A 25,867-nucleotide genomic window follows, 5' to 3' on the forward strand; every position below is an offset into this window, starting at 1 on the left:
AGTCTTGAAATCTGGGGGTTTATTTGCTCCCAGAAAACTTGAAATCTCTAGCTTTTTCAAGCTTCAGCGATGTTGTTAGGTTTTATGTCCTAAACAAGTGGAAATGAATGTCAGGAGAAATCTGCATCTATTTGTCAGTGTGAAGCAATGCATTTTGAGAGTTGCAGTGTATATTTTCTTCTTACACTACCTTGCATGTGTGTGTGTGTATGTCTATATAGATGTTTTTTACTTACCTTTTTCTTTTGAAGGAAAGTGATAAGGGACCTGAATATACTGTAGAAGAGGACAAGAGGCTTGTTGAAAAGGAGAAGGAGCAGGGAAATGCAACCACTGGTCATCTGATCTTATCACCTGCAGGGACGGAGACTATATTTATGGACAGGGAGGTCCCTTTGAGTTCTGTGTTCTTAAATATTAAGATCATTCAAAGAGCTATGAGAAGAGTAAAAGAGAGAGAAGTCGTCAATTATGGATGTCATAATAAAAGAACAGGAACTTGATTACAGAGACAACTGGAAATCAGTAGTGAAATGTTCTGAGGGCTTCAACAAGGTTCCAAGCTTAATAAGGGTTTTGGCATCAAAGCTTTGAATGATGATAAGCAATGAAGCATCAGGAGGACAAACAAAGGAATGATAAAGCACCCCTCAGGCATCATCAGACTTTAGAGTTTTTGGCTTTATGATATAAATGTGTTATTCAAAGACATGAATGCATATCTAAACAGAATAGAAAGTGCTGCAGTATGGTCTGGTATAATCGATCTCACTGTATTAATGTGTGTGTGCATATATATATATACACACATATGCATATATATTTAACTGCCAGGCAAAACGAGTTTGAATGTCGAACCACCTAGAGCAATTACATGTAAACTTTCTGAAGGCAAAAATAACAGGAACAGATATGTATCGTTGGCTCTGTAATGGTTCAAACTCAAGGGTATTCAATTACTTAGTGACAGCTGATGATTAGATTAGACATGTCCGATAGAAAACTACGGGTGAGAGAGCTTTTCATGGAAACAGAAATGCTCAGAAGCAATTTCACTTTGAATTATTTTTCCTGAATTATTATTTTTCGCTTGTCTTAAAAAAGAGTGCTATGTATTATGAGAGGAATCAGAAGATTAACATCATGTATTATCCACTGAGAAATGGGCCCCTCTTTTCCAAGAAAAGGCAATTATAGAAAAGGTTACTTCCATTCACTCTGATGGAAAGAGGGTTCTGAAAAGATCAGCTAGGTGAATGCAAGACAACCCTACAAGCTAAATAACATCAGAAAGAAGGCCAAGAGCCATAGTGCTTCGTGCTTTGATGAAAAACCAACAGCAAGATGTTAAAGCTCTCTGTGCGGTATCTCAAAGAGAGCAGTAAACATGGGCCATCTAAATCTTGACTCATGGCAGAAATGCAGAGATTCAAAAGGGTCTGATCTTAATAAATATACCAATTTTCAAAGAACTTTCTGAGCTGCCAACTAGATAACTGGTTCTAAAGATGAAACTGTATTTTAAGTCATGTCTGGTTTAGGAGTAAACACAAACAACACTTTGACAGTTTTCATGCCCTGTCGGAATTCGAGTAGTTTCAGAGAGTGCCTGCCAAAGCAGTCAGATTGTCACATGTGATGTTTCTATTTCTTCTTAAACAAGAAGTGACCAGATACAGTATGTAAACACCACAGCAGTCTTATTTCCATATAATTCAATGGTATTCTGATATCACAGGTAAATCTTCCATCTAATGCCTGAGATAAAAAGCCATAAATATTAGTGGTTTCTAAAAGGTGTCTTTTATTCATGGCTTATATGAAAAATAGTTTTCCTGGATTATCAAACAGAATAAGAGTGAGCCGCAGACAATATGAAATTATTACCAAGCCCGCTTGAGATTTGATTTTCATATTCAAAAACCCCATGAATATGATAGAATTCAAACAGAAGGCTGGGAGGAAGCCAGAGAAGAAGTGCCTCTGATTGATAGGTTTCATGTTTAAATACATTCATTCAGTAAATACCTCATAAGCCAGTTGGTTAGAGAGACCTTCAAAGCCCTAGGCCTGCTAGCTTCTCTAGACAGCACCCTGGGAGAACTGGGTTCATCAGAGGGGTGATCCAGATGATACAGGAGGGGAACATGGATACACTTCCAGGTATCTGACAGGAAACACAAATACAGGGGGACACAGGATTCAGGCAGACTCACTCCTACCTTATATGCCTGAACATCTGTGAGTATCTGAGCCTTAGTTGCAGATTAGATGACCTACGTAGCGTAAGATCCAGTTTCAAAAGCAGGTGATGCTTGTGTTTCTTCGCAACAATGGTACCATATCTTACTGATCGAAGCTAAGACTATAAAAGCTAGGTAGTCAGCCATGCAGGTATTATATTACAAGCAAAACTGATATCTTGGTTCTATAAAGTATCACTATCATATTGCAACAGAAGGTGAATACATGGTTATTGAATCAAGTTCATGTAAACATAGGTACCTCATCATGCATTTATGCATATTTAACTCAGCTTTCTTTTTATCTTACAGTGAAGAGTGATCCCTGCCATTGGCATTTATCCACAAACACGAGTTTCTAAGAGATATTTTAAGACCTTTGTTAGCTAATGAAACTGACTTTCTTGTATGTTCTTTGAATACTTTACTTTGACCTCTAGAAGGTGTTCTGGCTTTGGGAAAATATATGTATATACTGTTGCCAGCTATTGAATTATGTAAAAATTATAGTTGCTCTAAATTAAAATATCTCAGGCCACCTTAATATCCACTCAATGTTTCCCATGCAAAACTTGCCATTTGACAATCTCTGCCTCAATAATTCTGCCCTCCAGGACCCACCCTGGAGGTTTTGGAAGTGAAAATTAATGTTCTTCTCTTAATTTGCTCGATAAAACAAGATTCTTTGTTTTTTTTTAAAGTTCACCATCCACAAAGTATTTGCAGTAATGGGTACCTGTAAGTATGATTTCCAAAAACGTTGCTTTTCTGCACTTGTGAGGCAGCCAGTGAGAGTTTTACTGAGACAATAATGGGAGCAGATTGAGAGCATCAACAAATGTTTTTTCCAACTCATATTTCTTTCAAAAATCCCCAATACACACATAACATCAGCCTTCTAAAGTATTCAGAGCTAACTTATTTGTTCAATATTTATGCCTTTGTGTGATATCATTCACCTGCATTTCTACCTCTAGCCAAATAATATAGCATACATTGGGCTTTAATCATGACGCTAGTTCTCTGTTTGAAATGAACATCTGTGAACTTTGCACATCAAGAAAAACAACAACCCAAAACTTTATTTATTTATCAAGCTATGTACTTTCTCCCGACACATCAACAATTTCAAAAATCTCTCTTGCTAGTTGGACGGCATTATTAAAGCCATGGAACCCAAAGGATGGGAAGCCTATTGGTCTGTATTGTATTGTCATCCACAGTTAGCCAAGGAAATGCTTTGAAGGAATGCCTCGTCTTGCAGAATACTGCTATTGATTTTGTCAAGTATACTCAGATCAAAAGTTTGCATTTTATATGAAATACACACTTTGGCAAGAAAGTAAAATTGTATTAAAATTAAAAAAAAATTCTGTTATTGAAGAGGCATGTAGACCTATTTATGGAAGCATTTTATTAAAAACAAAAAGAGCAAAAGAGCTCTGATATCCAAAAAACATACATTATTACTTGACGGAAGTCTCTTAAAAGCTTAAACTTTTAAATTGAAATAAGGAAAGAGTAGAAAATGGCTTAGGTAGAGATCATACACATCAACAAAGATGTAAAAAAATAAGCCAAGAATGACTACTGTATTGAAGGCCCTGTTTAATCACTCTCCTGGTAATAACAATAATAATAACAGCACCCCTCCACTCCCTACATTATTAACAAATTAACATTTCTAGTCACAGTTTTGTCCTTACGTAGGGAAAAAGAGCAATGATTTCATGAAATCCATGGGTGTCTTCACTATCGCTGTGACTTCCAGCTACAAGGTTGCATCTCAATGATTCAAACAAACAAGTATATTGCTTTAGGTTCAAGTATAATAAAAGAATGCCAGTGATATAATCAAATATAAGATGACAGTCTCCTATGACTGGACACTGCTGAAATGGCAGAAGAAAAAAAAAAAAATCAGGATAAAATGAATATTCATGGCTTTACATAATTATATCCATTGTGTGTAATCAGTTGATTTTTTTTTTACTGTAAAGTTCACTGTAAAATTATTGTATTACTTTAAGTAAATAATATTTTCCTTCTCCTTAGCGCTGGTGATGCCACACCTGGAGCACCGTGTCCAGTTCTGGGCTCCCCAGTACAAGAGAGTTAGTCTGACTCAAGTGAGTCCAGTGACGGACCAACAAGACAGTTAAGGGACTGGAGCATCTCTCCTGTGAGGAAAGGCTGAGAGAGCTGGGACTGTTCAGCCAGAAGAAGGGAAAGCTCAGGGTCCCTCTGAGCATCAGGAGACACTTTTTTGCTGTGAGGATGAGCAAGAACAGGTTGCCCAGAGAGGTTGTGGAGTCTGTCATTAGAGAAACTCAAAAGCCGTATGGAGATGGTCCTGGGCAACTGGCTCTGGGTGTACCTGCTTGAGCAGGGGTGTTGAAGCTGGTGATCTCCAGAGGTTCTTTCCAACCTCAATCATTCTGTGATTTTGTAAAGAAAATCAGGGGATAATACGTGAGTGCATTTGTTCATTTTAATCTGTATACTTTTTGTCTGGCTCTTTATGGTAGCAACTGTCTCAGATAATAATATTCCCTTTGTTAGTTATCTGGAATCTCTGCTCAGATCACCTGTCGCTCTGGCAGTTGTGCTGGTTGGAATTAGCTACCTTTGGTACCTCAGACATGACCACTCATCATGGGCAATGACGTGAGCTACATCTGAGCCTTTAGAAACTACAGACACATTTCTCTGCTGGCTGCCTTTGTGTCACTAGATCAACGTACAATGTTAGAATGAAGAGACTGGTATTTTCATTTCACATAATATAAAAAAAAAAAGTATTTTGTATTGATTACTCACTACCTTTTTCCCCAAGACTTCAAACAGCTCTTCTAAAGTTGATATTCCATAGAATTGCAGTGAAAAAGGATTGATATTTGATTCTCTTATTAATTAAAAGACGGAGTGTTTCCAAGTAGAAGCTTTCCCTTGCTCAGCTTTTCTTTTATTACTTCTGTTGCAGCTGCTCTGTGTCGTCCTTCTTCTCTGACTGAATCTGCCCACAGCCTGTACAGTTTTGTTTAATACAAGTAGTTTATTCCCTAATGTCTGTGTCCCACATAAAAAGCAGTGATGCATTGTTTTTCTGACTCACTTTAGGCTTCATGGTGGTAGCAATATGTATAAGCCACCATTTATCATTGACAATTGTTTTTTTGGTTTTTATTACTGTATTAGAAGCTAAAAACTCTGTTGTGAGCAAACAAAAACAAATAGATGTTTTATTTCCTCAGCCTTACTGCTGTGGTACCATATGTTGAAAGGCTTGGCAAAATTTGCTTGATTGGAGACACTTTATTGAAAGCCAGAAGTCAATGGATATATAATTAGGAATATGTACTGGTTTTGGCTGGAGTAGAGATAATTTTCTTCATAGTAGCTACTGTCGGTCTATGTTTTGGATTTGTGCTGGAAACTCTTGATAATAGAGGGATGTGTCAGTTATTGCTGAGCCGTGCTTACACAGAGTCAGGGCCTCTTCTGCCTCTCACACCACCCCACCAGCGAGTGGTCTGGGGGTGCACAAAAAATTAGGAGAGGACACAGCTGGGACAGCTGATCCCAACTGACCAAAGGGATATTCCATACCATATGACACCATGCTCAGCATATAAAGCTGAGGGAAGAAGGAGGAAGGGGGCAGACGTAACAGGGGAGTTACGGTGTTTGTCTTCCCAAGTAATCGTTACGTGTGATGGAGCCCTGCTTTCCTGGACATGGCTGAACACCTGCCTGCCAATGGAAAGCAGTGAATGAATTTCTTGTTTTGTTTTGCTTTTCTTGTGTCCGTGGCTTTTGCTTTACTCATTAAACTGTCTTTATCTCAACCCATGAGTTTTTGCACTTTTACTCTTCTGATTCTCTCGCCCATCCCACTGGGGGGGAAAGTGAGTGAGCAGCTGTGTGGGGCTTAGTTCTCGGCTGGGGTTAAAGCACGACAGACATGCTCCAGCACCTCAATGTCTTTCTTGTAGTGAGGGGCCCAAACTGAACACAGTATTCCCTATCCTTATGCCTTCTAGAATCTGACTGTCAGTTTTTACTATCTCCTGAATTATCTGTTTTACAGTAGAAATACTGAGATTCCTACAAAGATCTTGAATGCCCCAGCTAAACTGTGACACATCTATATTTAGGAAATGGAAGAGCAAGTATCAGGAATTATTAGGTTATCACTGGATAAGCAGTATTATGCTTGGTTTAGCTTATCATTTTAAAAAGCCAATGGAATATTGGGATGCAACAGGGTATTCAGTCTTGTTCTCCGAAGGCTATTCTAATCGCAGTCTGATATCAATGTAAGAAAACCAGAATGTTTTCTCTTGTCAGTAGTTCATGATTAAAAAATCACAGCAATGCACATGATTCATGAAAATAAACAATTTTAAATGACAACATTGACATGTATTTGGCAGATGTCATCACTGCTGATGAATTTAAATGCCTCTTCCAAGTGAAACACATCGACAATGTAATCATCTTATAACCAAGGAAGAAATTCTTTCCATACTCATCTAGAGATGTACTTCATGAACCCTAACTACAACATTGATACCTCTACCCGTTACCCTTGAATAGATACTTAAACTAGATTCTTAGCAAAGTTTTCAAAAAGTGACATCTCAGACATAAAATTGCAGCTGTTGCACAAGCTGTTCATGCTGTTCATTCTGAGAATAATGTGTGGAGACATATTCTAGAGCTCTCATGCTATTCTTTTCATCATTGCCTGTGTCAAACATACAAATTGCATTGGATAGCTTAACCAAGGCTTTCATAGTGAAGACAGACAAAAGAAAACTTTGGTGCTGGGATACTAAGAGTGGGTGGATAGCCTATTCTATTTTGTCTGACTGAGACAGCACGATAGACCAGAATGTGAAATATAATCCAGTCTGGATTATTTTGTATGGAAGCAAGGAAGGATCTGTAACAGATTCTTTTTTCATCCATGAACCATAGTTACGGCATCATCTTCCTCCCATTCCTCCCTTTCCACTCTACACTGCACTGGTACGGCCCCACCTCAGGTACTGTGTGCAGTTTTGGGTGCCTAAATATAAGAAGGACATCAAACTATTAGAGTATGTCCAGAGGAGGGTGAATTAGAGTATGTCCAGAGGAGGGTGCCCAAGATGGTGAAAGATCTTGAGGGCAAGACTTACGAGGAGTGGCTGAGGTGACGTGGCTTGTTCATCTTGGAGAAAAGAAGGCTGAGGGGTGACCTCATCACAGCCTACAACTTCCTTAAGGGAGGCAGCAAAGGAGGGTGCTGATCTCCTCTATCTGGCGACTGGAGAGAGGACATAAGGATATGGAATCCTAGGGTCCCCAGGGAAGTGATCATGTCACCAAGCCTGTCAGAGTTCAAGGAGCATCTGGAAGACACTCTTAGTCATATGGTTTAGGTTTAGGTTGTCCTGCGAGGAGCCAGGAGTTGGACTCGATGATCCTTATGGGTCCCTTCCAACTTGAGATATGCTATGATTCTGTGATTCTATATCTTTCTAGATCTATGCTGCAAGCATTACAGCCTTTCTGCAACACTGGAGACTGGTCTGGCAAAGACAACGCAATGATGCGTATTGCTCTCTGTTTAATCTTCATATAATTAACTAATCGTGCTTCAGGCTGCAGTCCAATGAATGCAATCTGACCACTGGGTTTCGTTTACATGACGGAGTGTTCCTCCTGCACTTAATGTCTCCTCAGGTCTGTCCACATTGTCCCATGACAGGGCTGTATGCACATAGGAGTGAATGAAGTGCAAGACATGCTTCCGTAAGCTCAAGGCTCTATCAGTCTCTCCAGTTAGTAAACTAACTGCAGTTTGCGTCCTATCTCTTTTAGTATTCAAACAAACTTCACACTGATGGTTTTTAACATCTGAACAAACGTCAGATACTTTCATGGATGACTTTGCCACAAGTGACTGTAGAAACTAGGTCTTGACAAAATAATATTATCATCTTTTCAGTCCTACCTGTTGAATTTAATTAATCCTTTGACAAGAAAATTTATTGAGCACTGATTCAGAATGGAAGGTGGAGAATACCAGAACTTATCTATACTTTTTACTTTAATGTCACCTCCTATCCATAAATCAGCTCTTTTCAAAACTGTGTGGATATTTATTGCTTTTGATTTGGCTGCTTTTAACTTTTTCTTTCTTAGTAGTACATAATCTATGGCAAATTTATCCTGGATATACAATAAATTTCCCTTAGTCAGTAGGGATAATATGAGGGACTCCTTCAAATTTGACCTTCAGTTTGTGATGGATGCGGTTCATGAGTGAACGTTTTATTTCGCAGTTTCCATGTTACTTCACAGATAGAGCTAGTTTTGCTGGGACTTGTTAGTAAGTGGGATTAGCAAAGAGGTTATATTTGGTGAATGCAAGTAATTCAGAGCTTTTAGTCCTTTAGAACATTTGGAATCTGGATCATCCCTCTCACAGTATTCCATGCCTACTCTTTCTTCTTAATTTTTTATTATACAAATGCTAACAACTTTAATGAAAATGTAGCTCTGCAAGAATAATTTGTTTTCCTGATGTAGTGGAGGACCTGTTGTTCATCTTCTTCCTTGAAGCATTTCACATTTGTGCATCCTCATGTAGCGTATTACATTTAGTCAGCACTTTGCAAGACCCTTGTCCTTTTAAATACTTGTTTTTCTTCTGACAGATGACATTTTCTGCCTCATTTCTTATTGATCCACTTGGAATCTCTCACTGACTTTCTAAAAGTTGGTTTTTTTTTTGTCAGTGTTGTTGCTGTTTTGTGGCTTTGACATGAAAGCACCCAACAACTTCTTCTTTCATGGAATCATGGAATCTTCAGAGTTGGAAGGGACCTCTAGAGATCATCTAGTCCAACTCCCCTGCTAGAGCAGGATTGCCTAAAGCACATCCCTCAGGGCTGCATCCAGACGGGTCTTGAAAATCTCCAGAGAAGGGGACTCCACAACCTCCCTGGGCAGCCTGTTCCAGTGCTCTGTCACCCTCACCATAAAGAAGTTTTTCCGTGTATTTGAATGGAACTTCCTATCTTCTAGCTTGTGCCCTTTGCCCCTTGTCCTGTCACTGGGAACCATTGAAAAGAGCCTGGCTCCGTCCTCCTTAAACCCACCCTTTAGATACTTGTAAACATTAATCAGGTCCCCCCTCCACCTTCTCTTCTCAAGGCTAAAGAGTCCCAGCTCTTTCAGCCTTTCCTCATAAGGGAGGTGCTCCAGTCCCATAATCATCTTGGTTGCCCTACGCTGGACTCGCTCCAGTAGTTCCCTGTCCCTCTTGAACTGGGGAGCCCAAAACTGGACACAGTACTCCAGTTGTGGCCTCACCAGTGCAGAGTAGAGGGGAAGAATGACCTCCCTCGACCTACTGGCCACAGTCTTCCCTATGCAGCCCAGGATGCCATTGGCCTTCTTGGCAACAAGGGCACACTGCTGGCTCATGGATAATTTCATGTTTCTATTACAAACATTCTGTAACATTTCCAGTTTTACTGGATCTATTGTGCCGCACCTTCATTTCATTTTTTTGGGCTATGTTCAGAATTGGAACGAGGCTGTGGATCTGAAAAGCTCTCAGATCCTATCTTGACCCTTGGATTTACTAAAGTTTTATGAATTACACACACCTTCCATGATCATCTGGCCAGATATAAACTACCTGCATCTTCTTTGTTTAGTTTGATGAATGTCACATTTATACTTCGAGCCTGAATTAAGAAATACAGGTATTGCAAAGCAGACCAAAAAAAAAAAAAAAAAAAGGAAAAATTCACCAGCATCGTGAATAAGAGCCGTGGCAGCATATGTGCAAATGAAAATGATAGTGTGGAATACGATTTTCATTTTGGAGGATGTCTTTTTAAAACCACTTGTGTGTAAAAGTCATTGCTTAAAACATATAGTAGACATACAGATCAACTGGTCTCATACGGATTTTGCTACCTCTAATGGTACCATTTACTGGCTCAGCTTGTAGACTAAATTACTTAGTCGACCTTTTAACAGATAAAAGTCAAAAGAGAGAACAGATTGTGGAGGGAAGAATGTGCATATCAACTGAAATTTCAAAAACTGTTTGTGATGTATCATAATATTCCAGTATCGGGACATCACATCTACATCAAGAATGGGAAGAAATAGATATTTTTTTTCCATTAGTTCTCACTTAAGAAATAATTTTCATTTAAAAAGCCAACTAATAAAACTTGCAAGTATATTAGGAATACAGAATCAGACTTCATACAGATAGTTATTGCTCTCCATTTCAATTTTATATTACTCCAGTTCTGATGAATTTTTGTAACTTAGAACGCCAAAGTGATGTACAAATCGAAGTTTGATGACATAGTCAAATCAAACTTGTAATCAGGAAATTAACATACAAAAAAAAATCCTTTGAACCACGTGATCTTGATGGCCAAAAAGACCAGGCCTTGACCTCTCCATGTGGAATATGAAGTAATTCTTTTGCAGAATAAACCTAAATGTAATCCAGTATACAATAATTTGATCAGATTTCTTTATCCCCTAGAAATACTGCTCTCTAACAAAAGACCAAAGTTTTAAACAATGCCCAGAATTTGTAAATCTGTTGGTCCTGTCTCCAGGATTTACTTCATGCTTTACTACATGCCAGTATCCAGAATTACATGCAAATTGATGCAGAGATGAATTTGCGCTGACAGAGCTTTGGTGAGGCCAGACTTGGTGACAGACTGACATTAGGGAAGCCTGGCTGGTTACAATGCAGAAGTTTCCCCTTTCCTAAACAAATTTGTGATTGTATTTGCCAGTTCAGAACAATTTACTTTTCTACCATTAAACAAGTGAGTGAGCAAAGATTAATTATTGGAAAAGTTCAGAGAAAATTAATTTCAGGCTTTACCTTCACACTTATACTGAGACCTCAAAGCAAAGTCTGAGAATAGGACAAATCCCTGCAGAATTTGTTGCTTTGTCTAGACATATCAGGAGGTATCATGACTGAAGCAGAAACGGTTATCTAAGCTAAGGAGCAATATTGGTGCAAGAACAAGATATGTATAAACCATATACTTAAGACTGAAAAGGAAATATATGTATCCCTAGCCACTGGAGTGGTGAGATTCTGGAATTGCCTTCCAGTACAAATAATGTGATTAATTATCCTACATTTATTGTGATAACTAGATAAGTAGATTTTGCTTGATCTTGTTTACGGTGTTGGTCAGTCCTTTATCAAGCTGCAACAAAATGATACTTGGCAGCATCCTTCCCAGAAATCACCATTTTGATTTGCCTAAACAGGACTGGTTGAAAAAGTAAATGTTCTCCCGAGTTATTCCAGACATGTTATGTATTGGATTGTTTTTATTGCAAAACCAGAAGAGTCAGAAATTATGAAGGTCTTATTCACATTGAATTTATTTATGGCTTCTGATAGACATGTGCAAGCAAATGTCAAAGAACCCTCTTGATCTAAACTCCTAAAAACACTGGAATGAGAAAAATAAATTAATATTATAAATGTTCTGCTCTTTGTGACTGGAGTGCAAACTGAAGCTGTGACTCTTGAATTTCCAATCTAACAGAGAGTTGCAGAAGAAAAACAGATTGCAACATAGAAAATATTACAACTTGGTAGTTTTGTGGCAGTTATTGCATTTATCCACTTACAAACAAGAAATACTATGAGTCAACACTTTCCAAAATACATCAGTTTGCCTTTTTATGTCAGGGAGAAGGTGGTGAGGAGTTCATCACTTTGAGCAGTTTCCAACTCTCTCTCTAAGGCTGGTTACTACCCTTAATATAGAGATATCTCAATCACACCTTCTACGGGCGCTTAGGTAAGAGCACAAGAATTGCAGCACAAGCACTGTATTATTTTTATGCCTACAGGGAGACAAACTGTGCTGCTGGAACAATAAAATGTCACTAACTGTCCAGAAAACTCACATTCCTACTGGCCTTTTAACTATAAATTGCAGCAACATCCGAATTGGACTTCACCACATTGTGCTTCTGAAAATTTCCCTCAACATGAGCCTCAAAAAGAGTGAATAGTTGCATGGACTAACAGGGGAAGGAAAATCTGACTCTTGTTGCTGTTCTTTTCATTGCATTTACTTCTAAATTTCAAGGTGCACTACCTCTTCCTGAACATAGGAAAGAGGGCCACTCTACCTGGGCAGGGCAGGTGGATGTAAGCTCCTAGTCTACAAAACGAGTATTTGCAAAAACGAATATTCAGGAAGCGTGTTATTGCATCTACTGTAATAAAAAGGTTTTTTTTTCTCCATCCTGTGTGATGGGAGGATGCTAGGCACTGAAGTATTGGTATCGAGTAGAACATAGAATCATTTAGGTTGGAAAAGGCCCTTATGATCATTGAGTCGAGCTGCTAACCTAACACTGCCAAGTCCACTATTAAACCATGTGTCCCTAAGTGCCACAACTAGGTGTCTTTTAAATACCTCTGGGGATGGTGACTCAACCACTTCCCTGGGCAGCCTGTTCCAATGCTTGATAACCCTTTTGGTGAAGAAATTTTTCCTAATACCCAACTGTGATGGGTTGACCCTGGCTGGATGCCAGGTGCACCAAGTCACACTATCATTCCCCCTCTTCAACTGGACAGCAGAGAGAAAACATAATGAAAGGCTCGTGGGTTGTGATAAGGGCAGGGAGAGATCACTCACCAATTACTTTCATGGGCAAAACAGACATGACTTGGAGAAAATTAATTTATTACCAATCAAATCAGAGTAGGATAATGAGAAATAAAACCAAATCTTAGAACACCTTCTTCCCACCCTCCCCTTCTTCCCGGGCTCAACTTCACTTCCAATTTTTTCTACCTCCTCCTCCCAAGCAGTGCAGGGTGATTAGGAATGGGGGTTGAGGTCAGTTCATCACATGTTGTTTCTGCTACTCCTTCCTCCTCAGGGGGAGGACTCCTCACACCCTACTCCTGCTCCAGCATGGGGTCCCTCCCACAGGACACAATCCTCCATGAACTTCTTCAATGTGAATCCTTCCTGCAGGCTTCAGTTCTTCATGAACTACTCCAGTGAGGGTCCTTCCTATGAGGTGTAGTCCTTCAGTAATAGACTGAAGACCCTTCAAGTCCTGCCAGCAAACCTACTCCAGAGTGGGCTCCTCTCTCCATGGGTCCACAGGTCCTGTCAGAAGCCTGCTCCAAGGGGCAACGGCATCCTTCCAGTATATCCACCTGCTCCACCGTGGTCCTCCATGGGCTTCAGGGGGACAACCTGCCTCACCGTGGTCTTCATCACAGGCTGAAGGGGAATATCTGCCCTGATGCGTGGAGCACCTCCTCCCTTTCCTTCTTCACTGACCTGCAGGGTTTTTTCTCTCACATAATCTCACTCCTCTCTCTGGCTACTACCACACAGGGCTTTTTCCCCCCCTTCTTAAATATGTTATCCCAGAGGTGCTACCAATGTTTCTGATGGGCTTGGCCTTGGCCAGCAATAGGTCCATCTTGGAGTTGGCTGGCATTGGTTCTATCAGACATAGGGAAGCTTCTAGAAGCTTCTCACAGAAGCCATGCCTGCAGCCTCCCTAGTACCAAAAACTATACACACCCAATACAAACCAATCTAAACCTCTCCTAGTGCAACTTGAGCCTGTTTCCTCTAGTCCTATCACTTGTTACCTGGGAGAAGAGACCAACCCCCACCTCACTAGAACCTCCTTTCAGGTAGTTGTAGAAAGCGATAGTGTCTCCCCTCAGTCTCCTTCTCTCCAGGCTGAACAACCCCAGCTCCCTCAGCTGCTCCTCACAAGACTTGTGCTCTAGACCCTTCACCAGCTTCATTGCTCTTCTTTGCACATCATGTAATCCAAGACAGATGATACTGCATCAGGAAAGTGACTTGCATGCGATAGTTCCTATTGGGCAAGTCTAGTCTGTGTTTTTTAGTAAAGTTGCCTGTAGGTAATCTACCTGTTCAATGTCTTCTGTGTATTGCATTAGCAACTAAGGCAATGTCCTTTTGTGTTGATCCTCTGTTTTGAACAGTCTTCTTCCCTGATTTCAATCTCCTAAATTGTATCTGAGTTCAGTTTATTTGCAGTTCCAGTAAAACTTTGTTATATTTTTCTTTTCATGATGATGCTGTAAGAAGAAGGCTTTTCATAATCCTTCTAATGCTTCTCATTGAATTGAAGCTCAAAAATAGAATTCTCTTCACTTTATTTCATTATGAGGGAAAATGTGCTCAGCAGCACTCCAGTTAAAATGTTTTTACTGAGAACGGTTCATACTAAAGGAGTTATGTGGTATAAAGTGTTGTGTGAGAATAAAGGTAAATCATACGTGGTAAAAGATCACTGAAATGTTGGATCAAAAGGATTTTAGATCGCCCAGGACATCTTTTTCCAATGACTGTTTAGGCATTATAGCAAAACACTATGAAGCCCAATTCATCTCACCCTAACCTCACTGATCTGCTAAGCCTGTAGCCAGATCTACACAACAGTCTCCTGCTCCTATGTTTTTCCATGGGATGCTGTGAACAATACACTAACATGACAAGCATACAGAACACAAGGAGAATGGCAGTTTGATGGGACTGCTGACAAAAGTAGGAATTTCAAGAGTGATCATATGTATACCAAATAAGAATCAAGAAAATGGTGCCTTTGGGGAAAGGGTAAACATAGGGGGACTGTTTGGAAGAATAGTATGGAAAAGGAGAAGAACTTGGAGTCAAGGATATCCAAGGAACCTAGCATGGGTCCAGTGAAGCATTTCAGTGCCTGTGAAGTTGTGCTGACAGCTTTTTCATTTGTATGATGCGTGCTAGTTTATGGAAAGATCGCTTTTGATGAGAAATTTGATAAGCTGTGGATGAGTACTTGAAAGTTCAGGAGAGGAGTGAGGGTGACAGAGGCGGAGAGGGTTCTGGGTGGGTTTTCTTTCAGAATAGGTTGCACATATCTCATGATTTGATTATACAGCTTGCAGTATAGGACAAGCTCAATTCTAGTGCTTACTTCCATTTTAAAACCCAATATACATTGAAATTTGCTTAGCAAAATGTTTGGTCTATGCAGAAGTCCATGGTCAGTGGGTTCTGTTGTATTTTGTTTAGTTTGTGCTGTAGTAAGTCACAACAATATTCAGTTGTGATTTATTTCCTTAGAAGAATACCCTTTTTTGGTGAAGATCGTCTTCAGATTGATTAAGATGGTTTTGTGAGTGTTCTTTGCACATCGAATGCATTGCAGTATCTGTAAATCATGGCTTTTTAGGGAACTCTTTTTTTCTAGAGGCAAGCACGTTGATCTTTGGCTATCCTATTTGCTAATGCATAGCAACATAGATCAAAGTGTTCCTTCTCACAATAAACGTCTAAACATGTGCATTCCAGAATTTCATCTAGTGCACAAAAAGGCATCCTTGAAATTACTCGGATAAAACAACACACCTGCTGTGTGCTAAAATGAATTCACCCATGCAATCAATGTAAGACATAAATATACAGCTACTACTGGGAAAAACTTTTTCACAGAGCAGCTACTTCATCTTTGACAATTCAGTCCTGATATTCAGAGGAGACTTATAAAATACTTTCAAAAGACAAACCTGGGAACTAAAACTCATAACTCAACCGAATACTTAAAGTCGTAGACCCAACATAGTCCGACAGACATATTGTTTTGTTGATGCAATAAATAAAATTTCTTCCTTCTTTTCTGATCCTGAAATAATTTGTTAATATTTCACATGGTTTAGGCAATATTTCTTGCTCTTCTCCAAGACTGGGACCTAATTACTCTAGCACCTATTCTCTTGCAAACTGCCCACTCTGCACCACTTATGCTTATCAGAATTGGGTTATATCAATTAGCATAGGAGAAGTTTAGCAGAAACCACTTGTTCTTACCCAGAATCCAACTTGAAAATTTTCTGCTCCTGCTTCCAATCTGGAGAAGAGACCCTTTTTCTTCTATCTCTATCAGCTGGTCTAATAAAAGATATTTCTTTAATCCAAACTAGTTTCACACATATCTTTCTTTGACAATCGTGACTGTAGCAATATTACTGGCTTCTTTATTGCCTATTATTAAATCATAACAATGTTCATATACACTAAATAGCCCCATGAACCAAAACAGCCATTCATTATCCTGATAATTAGATAGTTAATGAAGTCTTCCCATTCACAGAATCTTTTAATCTTTTCATGGTTTTATTTTCTTCTGTCTTGTTCCTTGCTCTGGAAATACCTTTCAACTTTTTGTCATGAAATACTTGTTAGCAAGAATTCAAGTTACCAAGGCCCACAGGCCTGGTCATGGCAGTGTCTTCCAGAAGCTCCGAGCTTTGCTGATGCCTGATTTAGTGCTGTGTCTTTTAAACTTGTTTAAAAACACAATACTGAAAAATACAGTACTCCGCCAGTATGCCTGCCAGTTTATCACTGGTTCCCTTTTTTTCACTTTAACCACGTAAAAAATATGTTTCCTACTATTTTCCTTCACTGACTGTTGCTCTGCATCCCAGATTGCTTAATTTATCATTGGTTCCCATTTTCCTGAAACCTCCTCATGGGGAGAGGCCAACATAATAAATTCTTCACTGGTTCAGGGATCATTGGACAGAGAGATCATTACAGAATTAGAGCTTTGGGCTGTGAGCTCTTTTACAAGGACCTTTTGGTACGGGGACCTCTACAAGGACCCGTACTGAAGGACAGCTTCCCTAGGACAGAACTGCTCAGAGATTAAATGGTTCTTACAGTGGCTGCCAGCTTAATGGAAAGATGCTGATTGATAGACGTCTGCCAAGAAAAACTTGTAAGATATAAGCCCAGCTTTATGAACCTCCAAACGAATTAAACCAGCAAATGCAAAGCATGCCTGTGTTTCACAGTCAGAGAGGGCATTTTTCAAAGGGAATATTGGGTAGAATATTAGTGCTTTGCATCACTGGTGCTGTCAGCCAAGATGATTAACACTTTGATCTATATGCAATTATGACTACACATTTAATCAAGAGGATTTTCATGCAGAAAATGTGCTGGAAGATGGTGTTTTCTGTATGCATGTAAGAATGGGAGGCCCTTCTACTAAATCTCTCGAATATTAGGGCTTTCCGAGAGTCTCTAAAATGATGGTAGCTGTTACATAACTCCCTCTGAAGTGTGAAATGCAAAGAATGTTACATCAAGACATAGGATAAGGATAATGCAAACTTTCTTATCTTGACTGACTAACTCCTTATTGCTAACCCACTGTATTTCCTTATCTTAAAATGCTCCCGAATCTGCCTGTATGGCAGTTTCACAGATTTGACAGAACTCTCCTTCTACCTGAAAATCACACAGAGGATTTGTGGGGTGTTTGCTTTTGAGTCCCTATGTCGCTTTTTCTCTGGAAATAGATTACTCATGAGCAGCTTTATTCTCCAAGTCAGAAGTCATTTAAACATCCTTCTTGCTGCTTGCCAAAGGGTTTTGATTATTGCCTGCCAGAAGAGATTATTCTCTAGTGAGATGGCATATAGTGTCACCACTCCCCAAAACAGCCCTTTCACTGGGATGGAAAGCACATGCCCCCATTCCGAGAACTCCGTAATTCTGCCTCAGTAATAGACTCGCTGACGGTTGTCAGTTCACCCCATATAAAGGTTGATAGTTGTCCTCTATTTGTGAGGTCACTTGGTGATAACGCCTGTTAGGAAAAAGGGGTTTAAGAAAAACACTAATTTAATTCTATCTACAAAGATAATTAAACATTCAATTGTAATACTAATAAAAGAATTACATTTATTTAACTAAATATTTAGCTATACTTAAATCTCCAAGAAATTGCAATTAAAAGATTTTTTAAAAAAAAGTTGTTTCTGCCCCAATATTAGCTCTATTCACTTGATAGTTCAAGATCTTCCAACAGTGGTGTTTTGGAACTGTTTAAAGCAAGGACAATGAACTTCATCTAGATTCCTCTGCTCTCCAAGCCCCTTTCCCGCGGAGGATGCACCTTAAAGAACTGATCAGAGGTTCTTCTCTCAGTTTGTCAGATTAGGGGGGATTATTTCAGCAGATTCTCACTCTTGAATGCTGCTTTTTGGACATGAACTTTCTATAAAGAATTAATTGTATTGTAGGTGCATTAAAAATGTAGGTAGCTCAAAGAAACTGGAAACGTAGTCAATGCAACGCTAGGGGTGGGCTATGAAGAAAAGTTCTCTGAAAGTGGAATTTTTCTATTGTACAAAATGGTTATTGGGGATGGTGCAGTGCCAATGCCCTGAGACTCCTCTCTCTTCCTTTGCTTAAACTTGAATGAAACAATCTTCTTTACCATTCAACTTTACTTATCTGCCATGCAGACACCACATAGAAAGGCAGAGAATGATGAAATGAAACGTGACACATAATGCTATCCAAGAGGACAAGGTGTTTAAAGGTTGCAATATCTACCTAATCTGTGAGATTCAAGGACCATTTTCTGTGGATCCACTAGGAAAATACAATTGCTCTTAGCATTTATGGTACATCCTCTTCCGGAGATCTCCAAGGAGAATGACACAGAATATTGTAATTTGGTTTTATCAGTGAGAATACTAATTCTTGAGAAGGTAAAGTGCATTTGTATCACATGACAGGTCATAGAAAAACTTGATCTGCTATTTCCTTTAGTTTTTATGGAAAACTGCCATGAGGAAGCTTGGGAAAAATGCTGTCTTCCCTGGCACATATAGGGCCCAAAAAAACAACTATTAAGCTCAAGAAAAAAGTACACAACACAAAGCTTTTCATTAGAAGCCTAGTCAAGTGAAGCCGTCCTGCTTTTAGCTAATGACGCTCAGCTCAGACCTATGCTGTTGATACTCTCCTTCCATGCTAAAATTATACTTTGAAGCCTGTGCTGAAAGTATATTAGGAGATAATGCTTTCTCTTGTTTTAAATTCACATCCTAAATTAATCTGTACTAGCTACCCCATATAGGCATAAGTGTGTAAAACCAGCAAGGTAAGGTAGGGTATTGGGTTCCTCGTTTATCAGCTGATGCTTTTGAGTAGAATCTGTTTAATGGATATTAGAGTTGGAAAAGACTCTTTGAATGTGTAATCTGCCTCCGTGCCTAAGTAGAAATGATGTGTATTATATTCTTATCAGTGCTTTGTCCAGTCTAGCTTCTGTACCATAAGAAAGGAAGGACTACAGCTAGGACACAGTTACAGTGCTGATGAGAGTGGTTGTTTGTGGATGTTACTGGCTGTGGAGGTGGGAGAAACAACAAAACCTCAGTACTGCTTTTATCTACCTTCGCAAACTTATTGTGCTTGCATGTGGTAATATAGGGATTACAGATGAACCTGTGAAATGAAAAGGATCTCAGCTCATCAGCATTATCTTTTCTCCTGTTTACGCAGCAACAACTCAAAGCAGAGCTGCCTAATATTGTCAAGATTTCTTCTGGGGAGTCCTATGCCATTGAAAAAAATGCGCCCGAGATTAAAGTAGTGACTAATTCAACCTGGACAGTTGTTTAATGAGCAACAACTTGGTACTTCTGACTGGGAAACAACTACAACCTTCTCTGTGAGCATTTCTCCACATGAATGGCCTTTGCTAAAATTGACAGAGGCGTTCAAAGAGGTTTGTTTGTTTTGTTTTATTTTTTTTAAATATTTCCATTGAAATGAAGGAAATGAAGAAGATTCTTTTACATAAAAGAATAACAGACATCACATACAAACACCTAGCAATAGAAGATGTACTGTTCCCGTGTTTCTGGCAATTGAGCATTATTGCCACTGGCCACGCTGTGAAACAGACTCAGGGCAAAACTACCGCAGCCTCTGATGGATCTTTCAGGTGACTTTTCTTCCTTGTTTAGGCATGTAGATGAAATAGCTTGGAAGTATTCAGTATCCAACAGCTCTGAAAGTATTCCTACAAGAGCTGCTACTGCCTAAGCACTTGCAAAAGTCTATTCATAACTTCAGAAGGATTCACAGATAGACACGTGGCATAAGGAAAGGGGAAAGAACTGAACTGTAGTTCTAAAAACAGGGAAAAATTAATGCATGAGCTCTGACTGCTAAAGAGATCTCATCAGCTACACGGAAAAACACAGATCATCTCTGGGAAACAGCATTATAAATGGAAGAAAGGCATAGCAATAATTCTCATTAACTCACCATCAGCTGAATCTTTTGAAAAAAACCCTGAAATCCCGGCTGCTTTGCTGCTGTGACTGAAATAGCTCTGGCTGAGGTTAGCAAATACATGACAGAAACAAACCTCCATCATTAATTTCAGGTCCAATTACATAAATCTAGATGAGTAATTAGATTTTAATGAAACTGAATTGTAATTCATTAGATTTTAATTGCGTTAATATACATTTTCATATGACATATTGTCTACAAATTGCATTCAGATAGTACTTTTATTTTAGAAAAATTACCATTAATGATCAATTCACCTTGACAGTTTTATAAATCCCCTGGATATTATGGTTCCCAGTTTGTTTTATAGGTTTGAGATTTATCCTCAGGCCTTGTAGAACTAGATAAGGTATAAGCCCTCCAACTTGAAAGAGCCTTTATGAATTTGCTGGGTCTAGCAATATGGATAGGTGTACAGATATGAAAACAGATATAATCATTAGAATGATCAAATCTGAGTTCAGATTTAACATATGCCTTTAGGTTTTCCTTGAATTAGTTATGTACAAACTAGGACACAACATTTAGAAAAAAATTACCAGTTCAATCCTACATTAAAGCTCATTATTCTTTAAAATGGTGTACAGACACTGTCCTGTAATAACAGAAAAATAAAAGAAGAAATTAACAATTACCTTATTCCATGTGGCATGAGAAAAAAACTACTGGTTCTCATAATCTCAGTCACACAAAAATTGCCATGAATCAATGAGAGCTCCAGTCTGAGCTGACATTTCCTCTCTCATCCAGATGCTTCCATCTGTTTCTCTGTGCTGCCAATCCACTTGAAAAAATAGATACCTAAAGAACTAGAAAGGTATAGTTGCCAACAGTGATTCTGGTCAATAGCATATATCTATGATCCTAGACAAAGAAAATTAGTTATTCTTGGCTTAAGATCTCACAAGTTTTACTCTTGGGAGGTGAAAAGTAAGATTTCGTTTGTGGGCTTTTTTATTTTTTAAAAAATCTGCACAGAAGCTATGTATGCCACATAAAGTTCCAATCGGTCCATGAAATAAAACTGAAAAACAATCCTATTGTAGATGACTGATACTGCTTACAGAGAAATTGATGTTAACCCTCCATTAAACTCTTGATGTAAGTGAAATTATCTTAATTTCCTTAGTTCTCATAGAATTGGGACCCAAAGCAATTCACCAGAATAAATGATCAAAGTGAGGAATTTGTGTCGAAAACATGGCTGGTGTCTAAGGGTCCCAGGAGATGTAACTTTTGTGCAAAGTTGTTAGCAAGAAGGCATTCAGGCAATAAGGAACGAAAAAAAGAAAAAAAGAAAAGATGTAATTTTTCAGATTTCAGATCAGGACAAGTCTTCAGCCTTTAACTCAAAAACTTCATGGCAAATTTTCTTAACATTTTGAAGGAACATTCTCCTCTGTCTCTATTGTAAACGCACCACTTTAAAAACAAGGAGGTATTTCAGGGGCATGAAATAGGACATATAATATAAACTGCTGTTAGACTTTGACCCTGGTTGAGGGCAATGCTTAGCATATTTGGAAAATGGGTGGCCTAAAAGTGAAGCGCACCTTTCCGAGGGATGGCAGGCACGTACAGGATGACCGGGCAATCAGGCCCAATCAGCATGGCTTTATGAAAGGCATGTCCTGCTTAACTAACCTGATCGTCTTTGACAAGGTGACTCCCTTAGTGGATGAGGGAAAGGCTGTGGATGTTGTCTACCTAGGCTTTAGTAAAACCTTTAACACTGTTTCCTACAGCATTCTCCTGGAGAAACTGGCTGCTCACAGCTTGGATGGGCTGGACTCAATCACGGAATCACGGAATCACGGAATCTTCAGAGTTGGAAGGGACCTCTAGAGATCATCTAGTCCAACTCCCCTGCTAGACCAGGATTGCCTAAAGCACATCCCTCAGGGCTGCATCCAGGCGGGTCTTGAAAATCTCCAGAGTAGGGGACTCCACAACCTCCCTGGGCAGCCTGTTCCAGTGCTCCGTCACCCTCACCGTAAAGAAGTTTTTCCGTGTATTTGAACGGAACTTCCTATCTTCTAGCTTGTGCCCATTGCCCCTTGTCCTGTCACTGGGAACCATTGAAAAGAGCCTGGCTCCATCCTCCTTAAACCCACCCTTTAGGTACTTGTAAACATTAATCAGGTCCCCCCTCCACCTTCTCTTCTCCAGGCTAAAGAGTCCCAGCTCTTTCAGCCTTTCCTCATAAGGGAGGTGCTCCAGTCCCATAATCATCTTGGTTGCCCTTCGCTGGACTCGCTCCAGTAGTTCCCTGTCCCTCTTGAACTGGGGAGCCCAAAACTGGACACAGTACTCCAGTTGTGGCCTCACCAGTGCAGAGTAGAGGGGGAGAATGACCTCCCTCGATTCAGGATATTTTCCTAAACGTTGAGGAAGAGTAGATCGTAATTTTACAACATACCTATAGCAAAAAAACACTGCACACCTGCACTGTCCTGGAAAACTAGACAACAGATTATCGATAATTAATTGCACCTCTGCTTCTGTTTTGTGGAGGTGGAGGAGGAAATAAGCATGTTCAGCTCTTGCAATGCAGCAGCCTCATGATCTTCCTTCACACCGAGTGCACCCAAGACGAAGCGCAGAGCTCTTTGTACCACCCTGGCCTGCATTTTCACTGAAGGGGATATGGGGCAAATAGTTCCTGATATTCCGGCTTCAAAGGATGTGTTTGAATGAGACCAAGCAGTGAATGTGTAAAGGAAACAGAGACTCTGCTCTTGTCCTAGTTTGTGTACAGTGTGGCGATAATTCCATCCTTCCCTGCTAAATATCTGAAAAATAACTCTCAGCCTGTGTGGAGTTTGGCACGCAGGTTTTTCTGTGGCTTTTCTACTTCTTTGGCCTAGAGAGCAGAAATAATTCATGTCTTCATACTCATTTTCTTGCTGCTTTTCATGTGGGTTTTTTTGTTGTTTGTATGTTGTAAAATATTTCTACATAATTCCCTATAATAGCAATTTTTCTTAAAGCATTCAATAAACTAATGATTGTGCAATTCTCTGCTCATTTTCCCACGATTTTAATCAGCAAATTAATGTTGTATGAAACTAGGGAAATTATATAAATCTACAAATCTGCCTGTCTACCAAACATGTATAGGCCTCGGTGATGACAGAGTAGAAAGCATACTTTAAAATCATGCTTTAAGTAAATGGTATTTGCATACCGCGTTAGTGCCATATGGGTTGTGCTTGCAAAAACAGAGGACAAAAGTGTGTTTAATTTCTGGTTTTCTAAAAGCAGAGTGACACAAATAGTCAATGATCTTTTAAAATAACAATTAAATGTAGGCTTGGAAATTATTATAGACGTCCTTAGCTCTGTGTACAGGAAGAGATTCATGTGGCCATTGGCTGTACAGCTTTATGCAGGCATGGCACGAAGGAGAGGTTGAAGAGCATGGTACTTCTTTAGCACCCACGCTACTTTCCCATGGAAACATTGTGTGAATCGTTCTGGGGTGCTCCAAAATACAGGGCAACTATAGTGCTTTACTTCAGCCTCAGCAGTCTCTGAGTCTCCTACTTGCCAGGAGAAATTTGCAGCCTCTCCATCCCTCCTGGGGCTCTGGCTGCGGGTGCTCAGGCCAGCTCTGAGATGCTGCGTCTGGGCTGTGCGAGGAAGAGCTCGGAAAACCGAGATCCCCTTCCACCCGGGAGCTGTGCGGAGCTGGGGGCCGTGCCTTCAGCTGCCTTGTGGATACAACTATGCCTGGCCATGGTGTCGTGGAAGCGTAAGACCAACAAAAGATGCTCAAAAAAAATAATCAGGTTTTAATGGTCTCATGAAACGAACACGACCCCCACCTGGCTACACCCTCCTTTCAGGCAGTTGTAGAGAGCGATAAGGTCTCCCCTCAGCCTCCCTTTCTCCAGGATAAACAACCCCAGTTCCCTCAGCTGCTCCTCGTAAGACTTGTGCTCAATACCACTCACCAGCTTCGTTGCCCTTCTCTGGACCCGCTCCAGCACCTCAATGTCTTTCTTGTAGTGAGGGAACCAAAACTGAACACAGCATTCGAGGTGCAGCCTCAACAATACCTGTTTTATTTGGGTGAAAGCAAACATATTTACAAGGTAAATGTACCTCTCACCTTTTGAAATGCATCTCTTCTATTTGAAAATACAGTAAATAAACATGTCTTTGATACAGGACTGCAGAGATCAAGCTTACAAGGCGCAGCGATTTTCCTATTATAACAGGAGCATGCAAATAGGCAATATGTAAACTCCTCAAGGACAACATTTAATTACGTTGCATACCAAACAGGACACTCATTGCTACTGCATGATAGTTGGCAAAGATGAACGAGCTCATATTAGCTCTTATCTCTTAAGCGAATTTAGTATGATGACTGACAAAGTTCATTGTGTTGCTGGAGAAGATAGCAGATTAAATCATCTCCGATTTGTAAATTAAGCAGCACAAATTTTGAAAACAATAGCTCTGTATTACGGTGACTGAAAGGATGTATTTGCTTAGCAATTATGACTTAACCAAATATTCTAAAATAAATGCGGACATACGACAACCTGACAAACAGAAATTGGCGAGGGAGCAGGAACTGTAAGGAGAACTATCCCACATTTAGTCAGAGTCTCACAATTTAAATGTTAGATAAGAACCTGCCACACTTGCTTTCAAGCAGCCTCCTGGGCATTAGGTTTGTGGGTTCTCAGGCAGTGCGAGGGAGGCATGGGGGGAAGAATTCAGCCCGCAACGCATTTGGAGTTCAGATTTTCCAGCAGCACTCCTGAGCCATGCTTAGATATTGCAGAGGATACAGTATGACCTACTGCTTACCCAATTACTGAATTTTGTTTGGATTGATGGTTTAGGAATTGCTGCCTTCTGAAGATATTTTTATAGGGACAATAAAATCATTCACGTTCAAATCATCCTAAAGTAACAAATTGACTGACACTTGTCTCGCTAGACTCAAGTGAAAATTCACTTCTGCATATTTTGCTTCTTATTTTGAATAGGTAGTAAGTAAATACAGTGGTTCTTCAGAGGTATTCAAAGATATGCTCTAGCTTGAGGGCTTTGTTCTGACAACATATATTTTCATCAAAGATCTATTTAATGAACTTTTCACTGTATTTGACTGTTCAAACTACTTGATCAAACACTTTGTTGCATGTCATTTCTGTCAGCTGATTACAAAATAAGACCCTAATTTCCTAGGCAAATACTGCGGAATGTGAACCTTAACGGTTAGTTCATGTGATTAGCTAGACATAGGATTTTTATATTTTCTTTCACAAGTTTTGTAAATCAATACAGAAAACAGCTATAAAGAGATGCGGGCACAGATTTAACACAAGTCCTTCAGCTATCTGGATGATCACTGCTGCAGAAGAACCG

The sequence above is a fragment of the Rissa tridactyla genome, chromosome 3, assembly GCF_028500815.1.
Source record: "Rissa tridactyla isolate bRisTri1 chromosome 3, bRisTri1.patW.cur.20221130, whole genome shotgun sequence".
Classification (NCBI taxonomy): Eukaryota; Metazoa; Chordata; class Aves; order Charadriiformes; family Laridae; genus Rissa; species Rissa tridactyla.